Here is a 16,116-nt window from a genome sequence, read left to right on the forward strand (position 1 = left end):
GCTGAGATTACAGCTGTGAGCCACCATGCCAAAGCATTTTCCAAATATTGTCAATCCGTAGTTGGTTGAATTCACGAATGCTGAACTCACAGAGAGGAAGGGCCAACTGTAGTTACGTAATGATCAGTGGACTGCAAACTTCTTGGGGATAGAATTGGGTTTTATTTAGTTTTGCATCTTGGAATATGTTAAATTGTTACTGTTTTCATTTTGTGTTGTGTTTGTTTGTTTTTTGAGACAGGGTCTTACTCTGTCACCCCTGCTAGAATCCAGTGGTGCAGTCACAGCTCACTGCAGCCTCAGACCCCTGGGCTCAAGGGATCCTTGCTTCTCAGCCTCCCCTGTACCTGGGACTACAGGCGTGCACCACGACATTTGGCTAATTTTTGTTTATTTTGTAGAGACAGGGTTTCGCCATGTTGCCAAGGTTGGTCTGGAGCTCAGGCGATCCGTCCACCCATTTCTGCCTCCCAAAGGGCTGGGATTATAGATGTGAGCCACAGTGTCTGGCCTTTTTGTTTCGTGTTTGTTTGTTTGGATTTTCTGGATGAATGAGTACCTAGGTAAGGAGACACCAGCTTATTGCTGGCGGCCCTGAGGAGCCCATCATGGCAACGCCCCCTAAGTGGTGGGCAGTGGAGGCCACGAGGGAGACAGTGCTGCGCCATAAGACCTTCATCAGTGACATGCTGCAGCGGGACTTGCGAAAGGTGCTGGACCATCGAGACAAGATACATGAGCAGCTGGCCAAATACCTTCAACTGAGAAACGTCATTGAGCGACTCCAGGAAGCTAAGCACTCAGAGTTATATATGCAGGTAGATTTGGCTGTAACTTCTTCACTGACACGGTGGTCCCAGATACTTCATGCATCTATGTGGCCCTGGGATATGGTTTTTTCCTGGAGTTGACACTGGCAGAAGCTCTCAAGTTCATTGATCGTAAGAGCTCTCTCCTCACAGAGCTCAGCAACAGCCTCACCAGGGACTCCATGAATATGAAAGCCCATATCCACATGTTGCTAGAGGGACTTAGAGAACTACAAGGCCTGCAGAATTTCCCAGAGAAGCCTCACCATTGACTTCTTCCCCCCATCCTCAGACATTAAAGAGCCTGAATGCCAAAATAAATAAATAAATAAATAAATAAATAAATAAATAAGAAGAGACACCAGTGAAAATGATTTGCTTGGGTTTCAATGCTTATATCAGATCACAGTCTCTAGCCTTACGGAATAATGCAACGTAGAAGGAACCCTACTGAAAGATAACAATAAAGATGTAAATCACCTCTTGATTCTAAATCAAACAGTTTACATCTGGAAGAGATCCGATATTCAAATCTGCTATTTCATAATAGAAATGGAGGCGCAGTGCCAGGCGCGGTGGCTCAAGCCTGTAATCCCAGCACTTTGGGAGGCCGAGGCAGGCGGATCATGAGGTCAGGAGATCGAGACCATCCTGGCTAACACGGTGAAACCCCATCTCTACTAAAAATACAAAATATTAGCCAGGCCTGGTGGCAGGCGCCTGTAGTCCCAGCTACTCCGGAGGCTGAGGCAGGAGAATGGCGTGAACACAGGAGGCGGTGCTTGCAGTGAGCAGAGATCGTGCCACTGCACTCCAGCCTGGGTGACAGAGTGAGAGACTGTCTCAAAAACAAAAAAAAAAAAAAAAAAAAAAAAAAAAGAAAAGAAATGGAGGCGTAGTGAGAGTAAAGAGTAAAGGATCCCCAAGATGAAGCAGAGCTGGGACCACACCTCAAACTTTGTGTCCAAGGCATCTTCACAGGGCTAAATTCTTTTCAGTTTTGATCCAGCCCTTTACAAACCCAAAACAGGATGGACAAATTTCATGACCAGGAAAGATTTTCAGAGATCCCAAATTAAGGTAGTTTTACTCATTTTTTTGTATTGAGGTAAAATTCACAGAAATAAAATGAACCATTAACCATTTTTAAGTGTACAATTTAGTGGCATTTGCTGCACTAGTTTGTTGTTTCTTGTTCTCATATTAAAAAAATAAAAATTTCACACATGAAATTCCATTAGACCCCATCCCACTTAAGTTCTAGATAAAGAGTTATTTTCAGAAGGAGGGTGGGTGAAAGTTTATGTGGAGAAAGAATGTAATCAGTCCTCTCCTCTCTCCTCCCACACAAGACTCCTGGGAAGGGGAGATGCTGAGTTAACCCTTTAGCGAACACTTGCCAAAAACAGTAACTCTTTCTTCAAGTGCACTATTTTATTGGAGAAGTTTTTTGTTTTGTTTTGTTTTGTTTTCTGTTAGGCTGTAAGGGAGAAAAACAAAACAAAACAAAACAAAACCTTTCCTCATCGGTTTAGTAAGTGAGGCCTGCAAATTAAACTCACAAAAGACATTAACAGTAGCAAAGGTATATGTTACTTCTCTTTGTTTTTTGTTGCTTAGAGCAGAATATTAGAAACTGGATAACATATAGACAAAAAATATTTTTTGTTTTTCTTTTTGAGATGGAGTCTCATTTTGTTGCCCAGGCTGGAGTGCAGTGGCACGATCTTGGCTCACTGCAACCTCTGCCTCCCGGGTTCAAGCGATTCTCCTGCCTCAGCCTCCTGAGCAGCTGGGACTACAGGTGTGTGCCACCATGCCCAGCTAATTTTTGTATTTTTAGTAGAGACGGGGTTTCTCCAGGTTGGCCAGGCTGGTCTCGAACTCCTGACCTCATGATCAGGGTGATCCACCTACCTCGGGCTCCCAAAGTGCTGGGGTTACAGCCGTGAGCCACCATGCTCGGCTGACAAAAAAGTTATAAAAGCTGAGAAGTCCAAGGTCAGAGGGCTGCACTTGGTGAGGGCCTTCTTGCTGGTGGAGACTCTCTACAGTGTGACAAGGCAGTGTAGGGCATTGCATGGTGATGGGGCTAGGTATGCTAGCTCAGATCTTTCTTCCTCTTCTTATAAAGCCACCAGTCCCACACTATCCCATTAATTCATTATTCACCTCTTAAAAGCCTCCCCTCCCCGGTAACATTATCACATTGAAAATTAAATTTCTTTTCTTTTTTTTTTTTTTTTTTTTGAGACGGAGTCTCGCCCTGTGTCACCCAGGCTGGAGTGCAGTGGCGCGATCTCGGCTCACTGCAAGCTCCGCCTCCCAGGTTCCCGCCATTCTCCTGCCTCAGCCTCCGAGTAGCTGGGACTACAGGCCCCCACCACCACGCCCGGCTAGTTTTTTGTATTTTTAGTAGAGACGGGGTTTCACCATGTTAGCCAGGATGGTCTCGATCTCCTGACCTCGTGATCCACCCGCCTCGGCCTCCCAAAGTGCTGGGATTACAGGCTTGAGCCACCGCGCCCGGCAAAATTTCTTTTCTTTTTTAAAATTTTTTTGAGATGGAGTCTCCCTCTGTCGTCCGGGCTGGAGTGCAGTGGCGCAGTCTTGGCTCACTGCAACCTCTGCCTCCCAGGTTCAAGCGATTCTCCTGCCTTGGCCTCCAGAGTAGCTGGGATTATAGGTGTGCACCATCATGCCCAGCTAATTTTTGTATTTTTACTAAAGACTGGGTTTCACCATGTTGGCCAGGTTGGTATTGAATTCCTGACCCCAGATGATCCACCTGCCTCAGCCTCCCAAAGTGCTGGGTTTACAGGCGTCAGCCACTACACCCAGCCTGAAAATTAAATTTCAACATGAGTTTTGGATGGGATAAATATTCAAATCATAGCATTTATTAATGTTAATATTTTTATGTGCACAGGGACTTTACAGAAATAAAGTGCAAATCCAGAGAGGTAGTTAGACCTAAGGGCTTATATACCATTTTATTTTATGTTATTTGTTTTGAGACGTAGTCTTGCTCTGTCAACCCAGGCTGGAGTGCAATGGCGCGATCTTGGCTCACTGCAAGCTCCGCCTCCCAGGTTCACACCATTCTCCTGCCTCAGCCTCCCATGTAGCTGGGACTACAGGCGCCTACCACCATGCCTGGCTAATTTTCTGTATTTTTAGTAGAGATGGGGTTTCACCGTGTTAGCCAGGATGGTCTCGATCTCCTGACCTCATGAACCGCCCACCTCTGCCTCCCAAAATGCTGGGATTACACGCGTGAGCCACCGTGCCGGCTATATACCATTTTAATGAAAAGCAATAAGTGGTAGAGAAGTGACCAGACAGAGGAAAAAGAGTTTGGGCTTCTAAAAGTGGTAAATGGCAGGAAGGTGACCAGGAAATGTATAGCAGATAAGTGTTGCTTAGTAAGCCTTGTTATGCAAATAAGAGTCATTTTCCCCTCTCTGATATGGAAAAAGAAAACACCTTTACAAGGAGGCTTTTATGCCCTGCTTATAGGCAGAAAGTGGGAGGACATGGAGTTCTTTCATGTGCTGCTTCCTAATTGCCATCAGCTCAAACTCATCTTTATGCGGAAGTGGCATATTTAGGGGTGGCAGATTCTGATCTCCTTCAATGCCTTGAGGATTTTGTCTTGGGTCTAAAAACAGCAGGGGGCGAAAAGCCTGGCAGCTTTGATGAGAGTTTTAGTTGACTCATCATCCAACTGAAAAGAGTGGGGGTGGTGACTATTTAGGAACCCTGTGTAGGTGGAAGTGGTTGGTTTGTCGTTGTGTCTGACTCTTGCTCAGGCTTCACAGTCGGTGACTACCTCTCACTTGAGGCCCGCCCCCAGATCCCCAGCCCACCAGGATTTCCCTTCAGTGGCGCTTGCTTTGAAGCCTACTTCTTTGGCTCCAAGCACAAAACCCAGGGATTTTTAGTGGGTTGTGGTTTTCTTTTCTTTTCTTTCTCCTTCCTTCCTTTTTTCTTTCTTTCTCTTTCTTTCTTTCCCTCCCTCTCTTTCTCTTTCTTTCTTTCCCTCCCTCTCTTTCTCTTTCTTTCTTTCCCTCCCTCCTTCTTTCCTTCCCTCCCTCCCTCTTTTCTTCCCTCCCTCCTTCCTTCCTTCCTTTCTTTCTTTCTTTCTCTTTCTTTCTTTCTTTCTTTCTCTTTCTTTCTTTCTTTCTTTCTTTCTTTCTTTCTTTTTCTTTCTTTCTTTCTTTCTTTCTTTCTTTTCTTTCTTTCCCTTCCTTCCTTCCTTCCTTCCTTCCTTTCTTTCTTTCTTTCTTTCTTTCTTTCTTTCTTTCTTTCCTTCTTTCTTTCTTTCCTTCTTTCCTTCTTTCTTTCTTTCTTTCTTTCTTTCTTTCTTTCTTTCTTTCTTTCTTTCTTTCTTTCTTTCTTTTCTCTCTCTCTCTTTTTCTTTCTTTCTCTTTCATTCTTTCTTTTCATTCCTTCTTTTTTTCTTTCTTTTTGAGACGGAATCTTGCCCTGTGGCCCAGGCTGGAGTGCAATGGCATAGTCTTGGCTCACTGCAACCTCCGCCTCCCGGGTTCAAGCAATTGTGCCTCAGTCTCCCGAGTAGCTGGGATTACAGGCACGCACCACCACGTCCTACTAATTTTTTGTATCTTTAGTAGAGATGGGGTTTCACCATGTTGGCCATGCTGGTTTCAAACTCTTGACCTTGTGGTCTGCCCGCCTTGGCCCCCCAAAGTGTTGGGATTACAGGTGTGAGCCACTGCGCCTGGTTTATTGCTTTTTAAAAATTTATTTTGATTTTTTTGTAGCTATGCGGTCTTTCTATATTGCCAAAATTATTGAGCTCAAGCAATCCACCCACCTCAGCCTACCAAAGTGTCAGGATTACAGGCATAAGCCACCATGCCCACCCTGGTTGTTTTAAAAAAGTATATTCCTTTTTCAGTCTCTACAACTTCACTGAAGACTCTATATTTGAAATATCTTTGTTTTTTCTTAACATACTACTTTTTATTTAATTCGACAAATATATGTTAAATAAATGTTTTAAGTCCTTTCCCTGTGCATCAAATTTGTCAGATCTGTGTCCAATCTAAAGTTTAAGTCCACGTGGCTCTTAATCTCTCTGAGAAGAAAAGCCCAGTAGGAAGGATAAATGATCTGCTTATTTGATAAATATTTATTAAACTTCCTAATAGCAGGAATGATGCTAGGCACTAGGCATGCAAAGGTGAATTGGTCAGGGCTCTGGTGCTCCAGGACTCACTGGGTGTGATGGGAATTGTCAGTTTCAGTCGACAATAATGTTACCAGCAGAAGCGATCGGAGTCACCCTGAGTTACCAGCCGCCTGTCCAGCCTTAGATCTGTATAGGTACGCAGTAACTTTGGTTCTTGCCTCCTCAGAAGAAAGAATTCTACTGAAGGGCATAAGGAGCGAGACAAGTTTCAGAGCAGGAGTAGAAGTTTATTTAAAACGGCTTTAGAATAGGAAAGAAGGAAAGCACACTTGGAAGAGACCCAAAGAACAAAAAGGGAGAGTCAAGTGCCCCCATTTAACTGTGATACTAGGACATTTTTTTTGAGATAGAGTCTCCCTCTGTCACAGGCTGCAGTGCAGCGGTGTGATTACAGGCATGAGCCACCGCGCCGGCGATACTAGGACTTGTATAAGCTCACCTCTTTCCCATGAGTCTTCCCTCAGGGTGGGCTGCCCGCATGCGCAGTGTCCTCCTTACCCTTTGGAACTGAGCACAGCGCAGTGTGTTTAGGGAGTTATAAGCATGTCCATCTGAGGCTTTCTTCCTTTTTCCGGTGGAGTTTACCTGGAAGATCACGCTTCGCCATTTTTGCCTCTTAATATGCATGCCTAGGAAGGAAGTTTCTTTTCCCTGGGGCTTGCATTCAATTAATATTTTGATATTAACAGGTGTGGACCATCAGGAAATGCCCTTTCCCTGGCGCTGCCAAAGTATCGCACTCAGAGAGGCAATGCCGTAATTGCTGATATGCTTAGTGGGTTGGGGAGAGCCCTCTCCTGTCTGGCTCCTGCCTATCCAACTACCTGTACGTAACAATAAGACTCATTCACTGAACTTAACCAAAAAACCTCTAAGAAATGTTTGAAATTTGCATTTAGAACAGGAAATGTGTGGTCTTATAAGACATCCTCACAAAAATGTAGGACTAGGAGTTCTCTTAAGATCTTCTCTTATAACAATTATTTGAGTAATAAAGAACACTAGGCCAGGCCCAGTGACTCATGCCTGTAATCCCAGCACTTTGGGGGGCCAAGGCGGACAGATAATCTGAGGCCAGGAGTTTGAGAGGAACCTGGTCCAACATGATGAAACCCTGTCTCTACTGAAAATAAAACAATTAGCCAGGTGTCGTGGCAGGTGCATGTAATCCCAGCTACTTGGGAGGCCGAGGCAAGAGAATTGCTTGAACCCGGGAGTTGGAGGTTGCAGTGAGCCGAGATTGAGCCACTGCACTCCAGCCTGGGCAATAGAATGAGACTCCATCTCAAAAAAACAAAACAAAACAAAACAAAACAGTAATTAATTGGAGCAGAGGTCAATGAAAGGATGTTCGAGTGAGTTACAGGTTGGAATTCTAACCCAAATCACCATTTGCAATCTTACTCAATATGCCCCCAGTTTCAGGCCATTTCTTTTGGGGCACACCAGAGATCAGACAAATGCCAATAATACCTACCTCTGCCCTGAATGGGGATTTTCAGGTACAGCAAGTACAAGTATTGCTTCTTCCAGAAGACGGGGGGTTGGGTGGGAGGGGCAAAATCATACAATTAATTTTCATGATAGAGATCCCAAGAGAGAAAGTGGAGGTGATTACTGTGATTTCAGTTCAATTAGAAACACATCCTGAATGTTAGACAAAACCAAAATTGTTGGTTTCATTTGAACTTGAGAAGAATTGGAGACTATAGACTTAATCATGTTTTGCATTATAGGTTAAACAATAAACACCTATTATGTTCTTCCAGAGTTAACTGAGTCTATAACACAATGTAATCCAGTCCAATGAATGTGTTAGAATGGATACTACACATTTTGTGGGTGCTACTGCAGCTTGTATGTGTTGGCAACAGTTCTGCTTTATTTCCTGCTGATTTTTTTTTTTTTTTTTTGTACCTTCACTGCCATATAATGATTTAGGACTTTTGCTTCCTGAGGAGGTCAGTGAGAACATTCATATCTGATACTTAACTCCAGAAGAAGATTCTTGTTTAGTTATAAGAAAGTGAATGGCTTTAGTGATGATTCACAGAAATCTCCCAAGTGATGATGGAATTCTGAAAGGAAGTATAACGTAATTTTACTTAAACACACACACACACACACACACACACACACACACACACACACACACACTACCCAGGACAAAAAAAAAAAGCGTATAAGTTAAGAGACTTCATATTTCTTCCCCAGATTCCTTAAATTATTTTCTAAAACACTGCGTTAACTTACCTTCAAATAATTTAAAACATATCAGTTGTAGCTGTTTGGAGTTCTTGTACTTCAGAAAGGACAGTGGGAAGTGGCAGATGATCATATGATCTTTATTTTACCATAAACCAGAAATTCTGTGTTAGCAGTGAAATAATACCATATTAAAGATTTGTGCTGTATTATATTAAATTAAATATTCTCTGGTCACAAGGGACTAAAAACTAAAACAGCTTAAGCAAAAAACAAAAAACCAAGAGGTGGAGGCGCTACTAGAATACCAGAGCAACTCTGAATCCAGGGAAGAGTGGGAGACCATGCCTCAAGGGGACAGAAGCCAGGGCACATCTGGAGAACTCTGTGAGCATGCACACGTGCAGAGACCTTCTCCTTAGAGTGCTGCTTCAAGGGCTTCTTCAAAATGTCTACTTCCTGGAAAAGAGAAGCTAATTGTTCCTTCTTTACTCAGAGATCACCTCTGGACCAGTGAGCCATGATGATGTGATAGGATAGAACTACACAGCAGAAACAAGGCTGAGAAGCATCCACTCCTGAGGACACATCAGGAAATTCTCAGAGAGAACTGGGGGCAGTCCATTGCCAACCACACATAGACTTTAATGTTATAATCACGTATTACAGCTAAAGGCAAGTTTTGCTTATTTTCTGTACTACAGTGATCATCACATTAAATGACATGCTCCTTCCTAACATTCTATTATCCAGCCTTAAAAAAAAAAAAATTAATTAAGGCCAGGAGCGGGGGCTCATACCTCTAATCCCAGCACTTTGGGAGGCTGAGGTGGGCGGATCACCTGAGGTCGGGAGTTGGAGACCAGCCTGACTTACATGGAGAAACCCCATCTCTGCTAAAAATACAAAATTAGCCATGTGCGGTGGCTCATGCTTGTAATCCCAGCCACTGGGAAGGCTAAGGCAGGAGAATCGCTTGAACCCGGGAGGCGGAAGTTAGGGTGAGCAGAGATGGCGCCATTGCATTCCAGCCAGGGCAACAAGAGCAAAACTCCGTCTCAAAAATTAATAACAATAATAATAATAATAAAAACAAAAATTAGCCAGGCATTGTGGTGCACGCCTGCTATAGCAGCCACTTGGGAGGCTAAGGCAGGAGAATCTCTTGAACCTGTGGGGCGGAGGTTGCAGTGAGCCAAGATGGCTCCACTGCACTCCAGCCTGGGTAACAGAGCCAGACTCCATCTCAAAAAAAGAAAAGCAAAAACAGCTTTGTTGAGACATAACTCACATATTATAAAATTCATCTACTTAAAGTGTACAGTTCAATGGGTTTTGGTATATAAAATTATTAATTTGTAAAAATTGTGAAAAATAAAAATTATGGTAAAACATGTGCAACAAAACTTGCCATCTTCACCATTTGTAAGTGTACAGTTCGATGCCACTACTTACATTTATGATGTTGTGCAACCATTAGCACTATTTCCAAACTTTTTCATCACCCCAAACAAAACACTTAGAATATTGCTCTATTATAACTAGGCCTTTTTTTTTTTTTTTTTTTGAGATAGGATCTTGCTGTGTCACTCAGGCTGGAGTGCAATGGTGTAATCATGGCTTCAAGGCTCGCTGCAGCCTCGACCTCCCAGGGTCAAGGAATCCTCCAACCTACCTCAGCCTCAGCTGGAACTACAGGTGAAAGTCAACAGGCCTGGTTAATTTTTATTTTTATTTTTATTTTTCTAGACAGAAGGCCTCGATATATGTCTAGGCTGTATTTTCTTTCCTTTTTTTTTTTTTTTTGAGACAGAGTCTTGCTCTGTCACCAGGCTGGAATGCAATGGCTGCCATCTCAGCTCACTGCAATCTCTGCCTCCCGGGTTCCAGCGATAATCCATTATCCTGCGTTGGGCTCCTGAGTAGCTGGGACTACAGGTGTGCACTACCACGCCCAGCTAATTTTTGTATTTTTAGTAGAGATGGGGCTTCACCATGTTGGCCAGGATGGTCTTGATCTCTTGACTTCATGATCCCCCCGCTTCAGCCTCTCAAAGTGCTGGGATTACAAACATGAGCCACTGTGCTGGCCTCCAATTTTTTTTTTTTTTAAATGGAGGCTTCACAAATTTGCATTTTACTTGCACAGGGACCACGCTAATCTTCTCTGTATCATTCCAATTTTAGTATATGTACAGCCAAAGGGCGCACTATAATCAGGCTTAGACTAAAAGAGTTTTGTTTGTAAAAGAGGTAGTCTAATATCCTCATCCTCTGCACATGGCTTTCCATCCCAGGTGTTCTTACAATCCCGCTGCCTGAGCTTGGTACTTGAACTGACAGCCACAGCCTTGTGGTGACTCCTGGCATGACCTGCAGGCTCCATCCTGTTCTGCTCCTCTCCACACCCAAAGAACGCGCGGCTGGAGCTCCTTTGTCTTCTGCAGATCTCAGGGACAGAGGGAATGGCAGCAGGCACACGGGCCAGAGGCCTTCAGATACAAACCCTGCATTTTGCAAGAGTTTTGGGGCCTAGACCTCGATAAAGGGATGAGGTTTCCCTTCACTATTTCCCAACTGTCAGTGAAACCCGCCTCCCCCAGGCCGGAGCCCCCTTCTCCCGCCGGCCCTCCCACCTGTCCTCCGCAGCCTCCCTGCTCCCCCATGTGTCCTCCTGGAAACACCTCCCTGGCTCACATTAAGGAAAAATACACACGTAAATTAATGATCTTATCTTCAATTAGATGTCTTTTGTGAGTACTACACAGCTTATAAGAAACTATACTTCATGTCCTGGTTCCTCTCTCTTTTTAATTATAAGTCACTATTCCAGAGGCTCTGTGTCCCTTAGGGTTCTTTAGAATCAGTAACAGAAACTGATTCTGGCATAAGCAGAAAAGGACAGTATTGAAAACATTTTGGGTAGCTCACAGAATCATGGGAGGGCAAGAAGTCCAAGGTCAAAGGAGGCTACATACTGGGGTCCCAGATTGTGTCTGAGCAGGTCATTGCTGCTGCCAAGGAGGAGGAGACTCTACAGCTGCCACACTCACCAGCACGTAGGATGGTGCTGTCATCCCCACTCCTTTTTTTTTCAGAGATGGAGTCTTGCTCTGTCACCCAGGCTGGAGTACAGTGGTGTGATCTCCACTCGCTGCAACTTGTGCCTCACAGGTTCAAGCAATTCTCGTGACTTAGCCTCCTGACTAGCTGGGATTACAGGCGTGCACCACCATGCCTAGCTCATTTTTGTATTTTTAGTAGAGACATGGTTTCACCATATTGGCTGGGCTGGTCTCGAACTCCTGATCTCAAGTGACCCACCCACCTTGGCCCCCAAAGTGTTGGGATTACAGGCGTGAGCCACAGCGTCCGGCCCTGACTGTCTTTTGAAACTGGGTGTGGCTACCAGAATGGACGTGCCTCTCTTCCATTGCTTTGAGTGACTGACTCCAGAGTCAAAATTCTGGAGCTAGGGGTGGTGGCTCACACCTGTAATCCCAGCACTCTGGGAGGCTGAGGCAGCTGAATTGCTTGAACTCAGGAGTTTGAGGCCAGCCTGGGCAACATTTTTTGTCTCTGTGAAAAATACGAAAAAATAGCTCGATGTGGTGATGCGGAGGTTGCAGTGAGCCGAGATCGTGCCACTGCACTTTCCTGCCTGGGTGACAGAGTGAGATCCTATATTTAAAAAAAAAAAAAAAATCTGGAGCTGCTACACCTGATTGGCGAAACCTAGGCCTGCAAAAGAAATAGGTGGCTGACATGGGTGGATGGATTTTTAGCATCTAGAGTGGGAGCAGGACCCTGTTTCTTACTAAGACTCAAATGGTGAGGAATTCCTCAAACATAGGAAGACAGTTCAGAGGGTGAGCAGTCAAAAAAATTGCAAATGTCTCCTGTAGGTAGGAAGCATCTGGTATTCTGTTCAGATCTGGGTCACAGCATTATTTCATCTAACTTAGAAAACTATTCTAAACTAAAGTCAGTTGGCCTACCTTTCCTTCTGTTATTAAAATTAAAAAAGATACACTTGGACAATGTCTTCTACCAAGTTATTATAGCGAGGTAAAAATTCTGGCATCAAAACTCCATAGTTTTTTATAGTTTGTCTTCTTTTCCAAGTTTACATTGTTGCTTTTGAAATATAACTATGGAGCAAGTCTTTTCATAGTAAGCTTAGCTACAGCTTATCTCTCAGATTCTAATCGGATTCATATTCTAAGCCAATATTTACAGTTTTGAAATTTCCAGAGTTTATTTTCTATTTTCCTATTGCCTTTCCTTTTTTAAGCTGGCACTGTTAAGTTTTTTAAAGTATATGGCTTGTATTACTACGAGTTAGAAAAAGAGAAGAAAGAAGTCAGAACAAGAAAGAAGTATAGGGAAAAAATAACGTGTTTTTTAAAAAAAAATTGCATCCTAGGTTAGCAAGATTTTTTTTCTTTTTCTTTTTCTTTCTTCTTTTTTTTCTTTTTTTTTTTTTTTTTTAGTGAAACAAACACCAGTTTATCCAGATAGCATTATTTCTCAGGCAAATAGGATAATCGTATTTCTTGTCTGGTGATAGCTAGTCTGATAGCTAGTCTGTATTTGTTTACTCATTAGAAAGTTCACTGATTATTCTGTGAAATCTTAAAATCTTAGTCTGCTTAGCTGATGTCCTATTTATTCTATATCTCTTTAATGAGTGAGGGATTTGAGCTGTCACTACTGTTTCAATTAAATGTCCCCTTTCACCATTTCCTGTGGCTTTATGGTGAAATACTCTACATTTACTGAATAATTTGGCATCCCATTTTCTGCCCCCAAATCCTTAAATAAAATTGATGAGAGAGGAATTAGGTACCTGTTGATCATTAGACAACTGTCAATTACAAAACAGACTGGATTCCAGACCTATTTTCCTGGATAAAGAGGAAAAGATGTTTTAGGTAAGATAACAGGGATCAGCGAAGGAGAGAGCGTTGCTGACGGAGAGAGGAGGTAATTTATGTAATCTCTTTGCAGTTTTAGAAATTCACGGCTTAAGGTGCTGCTGAAGCCTGTTCTTGCCGCTTCCTAAGAAGGCAAATGTCTCTGGCCTCCTCAAGCTAGAGGGTGCAGGAAGAAACTGACGTTGGCGGCAAGGGGTGACCAGCCAGATGGTGGGGCATGGAGGCGAGAGTGGGGGTGGAGTGAGGGTGCTAATTAGCTTTTCTTGCCTCGCCAGGAGCCAGTGACAAGCAGATGGCTGCACACTTAATGCCACCCTTTTTCTGTCTAGCAGGCAGTAGTGGTTGGTCTTGTGGTCATGTAGAGAGCACGCATTGCTTTTTCTTTTTTTTTCTCTTCAAAATGTGGATGTGGTGTGGGGACACACAAAGGGAAAATCTAGATTATAATATTATGTGTATCTAAGAAAAATAGATCTTATCTCCTTCCATTTTTTGCAATAACTAGGTGCCTGTTTATAGTTTCACAACATCAACTGAAAGTGATTCTTTCTATTACAAAAGTCAATTTAAATTAATCAAACTGTTCCAGGATATGTAAGAAATAATCACTAAAACAATACAACTGGCTATGAAATCCAAACTCAAGCCATAGCGTCTTGTGTTTGGAGAGAGGTTGGGTTACTAACAATGCAGGTCTTTCCTGGCACACCCTGTTAGTTTCTGCGTCTTGATCATTTCATAATTTCTCTAGAGCCGACTATAGTAACAGTAACTGAAAGTTTGTTAAATTGAATCAAGTTATAGTAAGTCAATCACTACACACACTATTCAATATTTGTGTAAATATTGACTCCATGCCAATATAAACATTAGTGAGTATGGCAAGGTAAAACAGTTAACATTTTGAAAATGCAATGTGTAACAAGCAGTGATTTTTAGTATAATGCCTTATGGGCTAAATTAAATAGTTCCTTTCAAAATTGGGAAGCAAGGATCCTAATATCTATTTTTGTAGGGGAAGACAAAGGAATAAATATGTACTGAGTACTACCCTTGTGTCAGATACCCTTGGCATATGCTAACATATTCAAGTCTTTCAACATCCCTATATGGTAGTTCTTTCTCTGCTTTTTACAAATGAAAAAATGAAGGTTTGCAGATGTTAAGTAACTTGCTAGGGGTCACAAAGGGACTGACTGAGTAGGATTTACACGTGGGTATGCCTGACTGTCCTGCTGTCCTGTGCTGTCTTGCTTTTATTTACCTGATCCTCAAAACCTCATTATTCCCTCAAATGCTCCCAGTTTGATCTGTCTAGTGATTGGTAAAATTAGCCCACTGTATCTCCAAAGCATTCTCCACACTTCTTGTTGCTCCCAGTCCAAAGGCCAGAATGAGATCTGTAGCCAGATTTTCTTTTTTTTTTCTGTCCCCCAGGCTGGTGTGCAGTGGCACGGTCTCAGCTCACTGCAACCTCTGCCTCCTGGGTTCAAGCAATTCTCCAGCCTCAGCCTCCTGAGTAGCTAGGATTACAGGCGTGTGCCACCACTACCGGCTAATTTTTGTATGTTTAGTAGAGATGGGGTTTCACCATGTTGGTCACGCTGGTCTCGATCTCCTGACCTCAAGTGATTAACCCACCTTGGCCTCCCCAAACGCTGGGATTACAGGCATGAGCCACCGCGCCCGGCCCAGATTTTCTTTTTTCTTTTTTTTTTCTGAGACAGAGTCTCGCTCTGTCACCGAGGCTGGAGTGCAGTGGCACGATCTTGGCTCACTGCAACCTCCGCCTCCCAGGTTCAAGCAATTCTCTGCCTCAGCCTCCCCAGTAGCTGGGATTACAGGCACCCACCACCGTGCCCCACTAAGTTTTGTACTTTTAGTAGAGACGGGGTTTCACCATCTTGGCCAGGCTGGTCTTTTTTTTTTTTTTTTTTTTTTTTGAGACGGAGTCTCGCTTTGTCACCCAGGCTGGAGTGCAGTGGCCGGATCTCAGCTCACTGCAAGCTCCGCCTCCCGGGTTTACGCCATTCTCCTGCCTCAGCCTCCCGAGTAGCTGGGACTACAGGCGCCTGCCACCTCGCCCGGCTAAGTTTTTGTATTTTTAGTAGAGACGGGGTTTCACTGTGTTAGCCAGAATGGTCTCGATCTCCTGACCTCGTGATCCGCCCGTCTCGGCATCCCAAAGTGCTGGGATTACAGGCTTGAGCCACCGCGCCCGGCCGGCCAGGCTGGTCTTGAACTCCTGACTTCGTGAGCCACTTGCCTTGGCCTCCCAACCAGATGTTTGAAGGCTTAACTTTCCTACATTCAGATCATTTTTGGACTTTAATGGTGTATTGCCCGTGATCTATCACAGAGCAATAGTTCTGTTCCTAATGTGCAATTCTGTAATCTCATTTTACCAAATTCCCAAACCTTCACATTCATCTTGTGCCTGTTAATATGTGATGCAGGTATCTTATTAGCTGAACATCTTTTAGCTCTAGTAACATGTCTAATGTTAACTAGATTATATTTGAGGCAGCTGCTACATCCATGGCTCGCTCTCTCATTGCTTAGCACACTACACAGTATTTAAAGTATGCATTTTAATTAAGTGGTTGATTTCCTCCAGTTTCTCCATCAATTGTCATGACCAGTTGATGAAGGATTTGACATGACACAGTAAACTTGAAACTGAAATAGTCTGGTGGTATTTAGAGACAGTAAGTCTTACATTACATGTTATTTACTATATTTGGTACTATCTGAGCACGAATAGATACATGTTCACTAAAATAAACATTACAGATCAATTTCTTATTTTTAGACAAAAATAACAGGAAATAAGATACATTCCACATGTAATTATTTTTTGTTTTGAAAATGTTTATGTTTTGAAAAGTTTCAAAAGTATGTGTCTCTTGATTTGTGTCCATTAGGGTGCTTTACTCAAAGGAAGTAT

The 16,116-nt window shown here is 43.2% G+C and overlaps 1 non-coding gene and 1 pseudogene across 2 annotated transcripts; one reads left to right on the forward strand and one right to left on the reverse strand.

Annotated features, from left to right (window-relative positions):
* The first annotated feature begins 357 nt into the window (after positions 1-357).
* Positions 358-1,122, forward strand: LOC101022095 (annotated as a pseudogene). Its single transcript, XR_648434.3, has one exon. The product of XR_648434.3 is annotated as a protein UXT pseudogene (transcript).
* A 9,219-nt stretch (positions 1,123-10,341) lies between these two features.
* LOC116275096 lies at positions 10,342-10,443 on the reverse strand. Its single transcript, XR_004184061.1, has one exon. It is a non-coding gene; the product is annotated as a U6 spliceosomal RNA (small nuclear RNA).
* Between the last annotated feature and the right edge of the window lie 5,673 nt (positions 10,444-16,116).

Source organism: Papio anubis, chromosome 5 (genome assembly GCF_008728515.1).
Source record: "Papio anubis isolate 15944 chromosome 5, Panubis1.0, whole genome shotgun sequence".
NCBI lineage: Eukaryota > Metazoa > Chordata > Mammalia > Primates > Cercopithecidae > Papio > Papio anubis.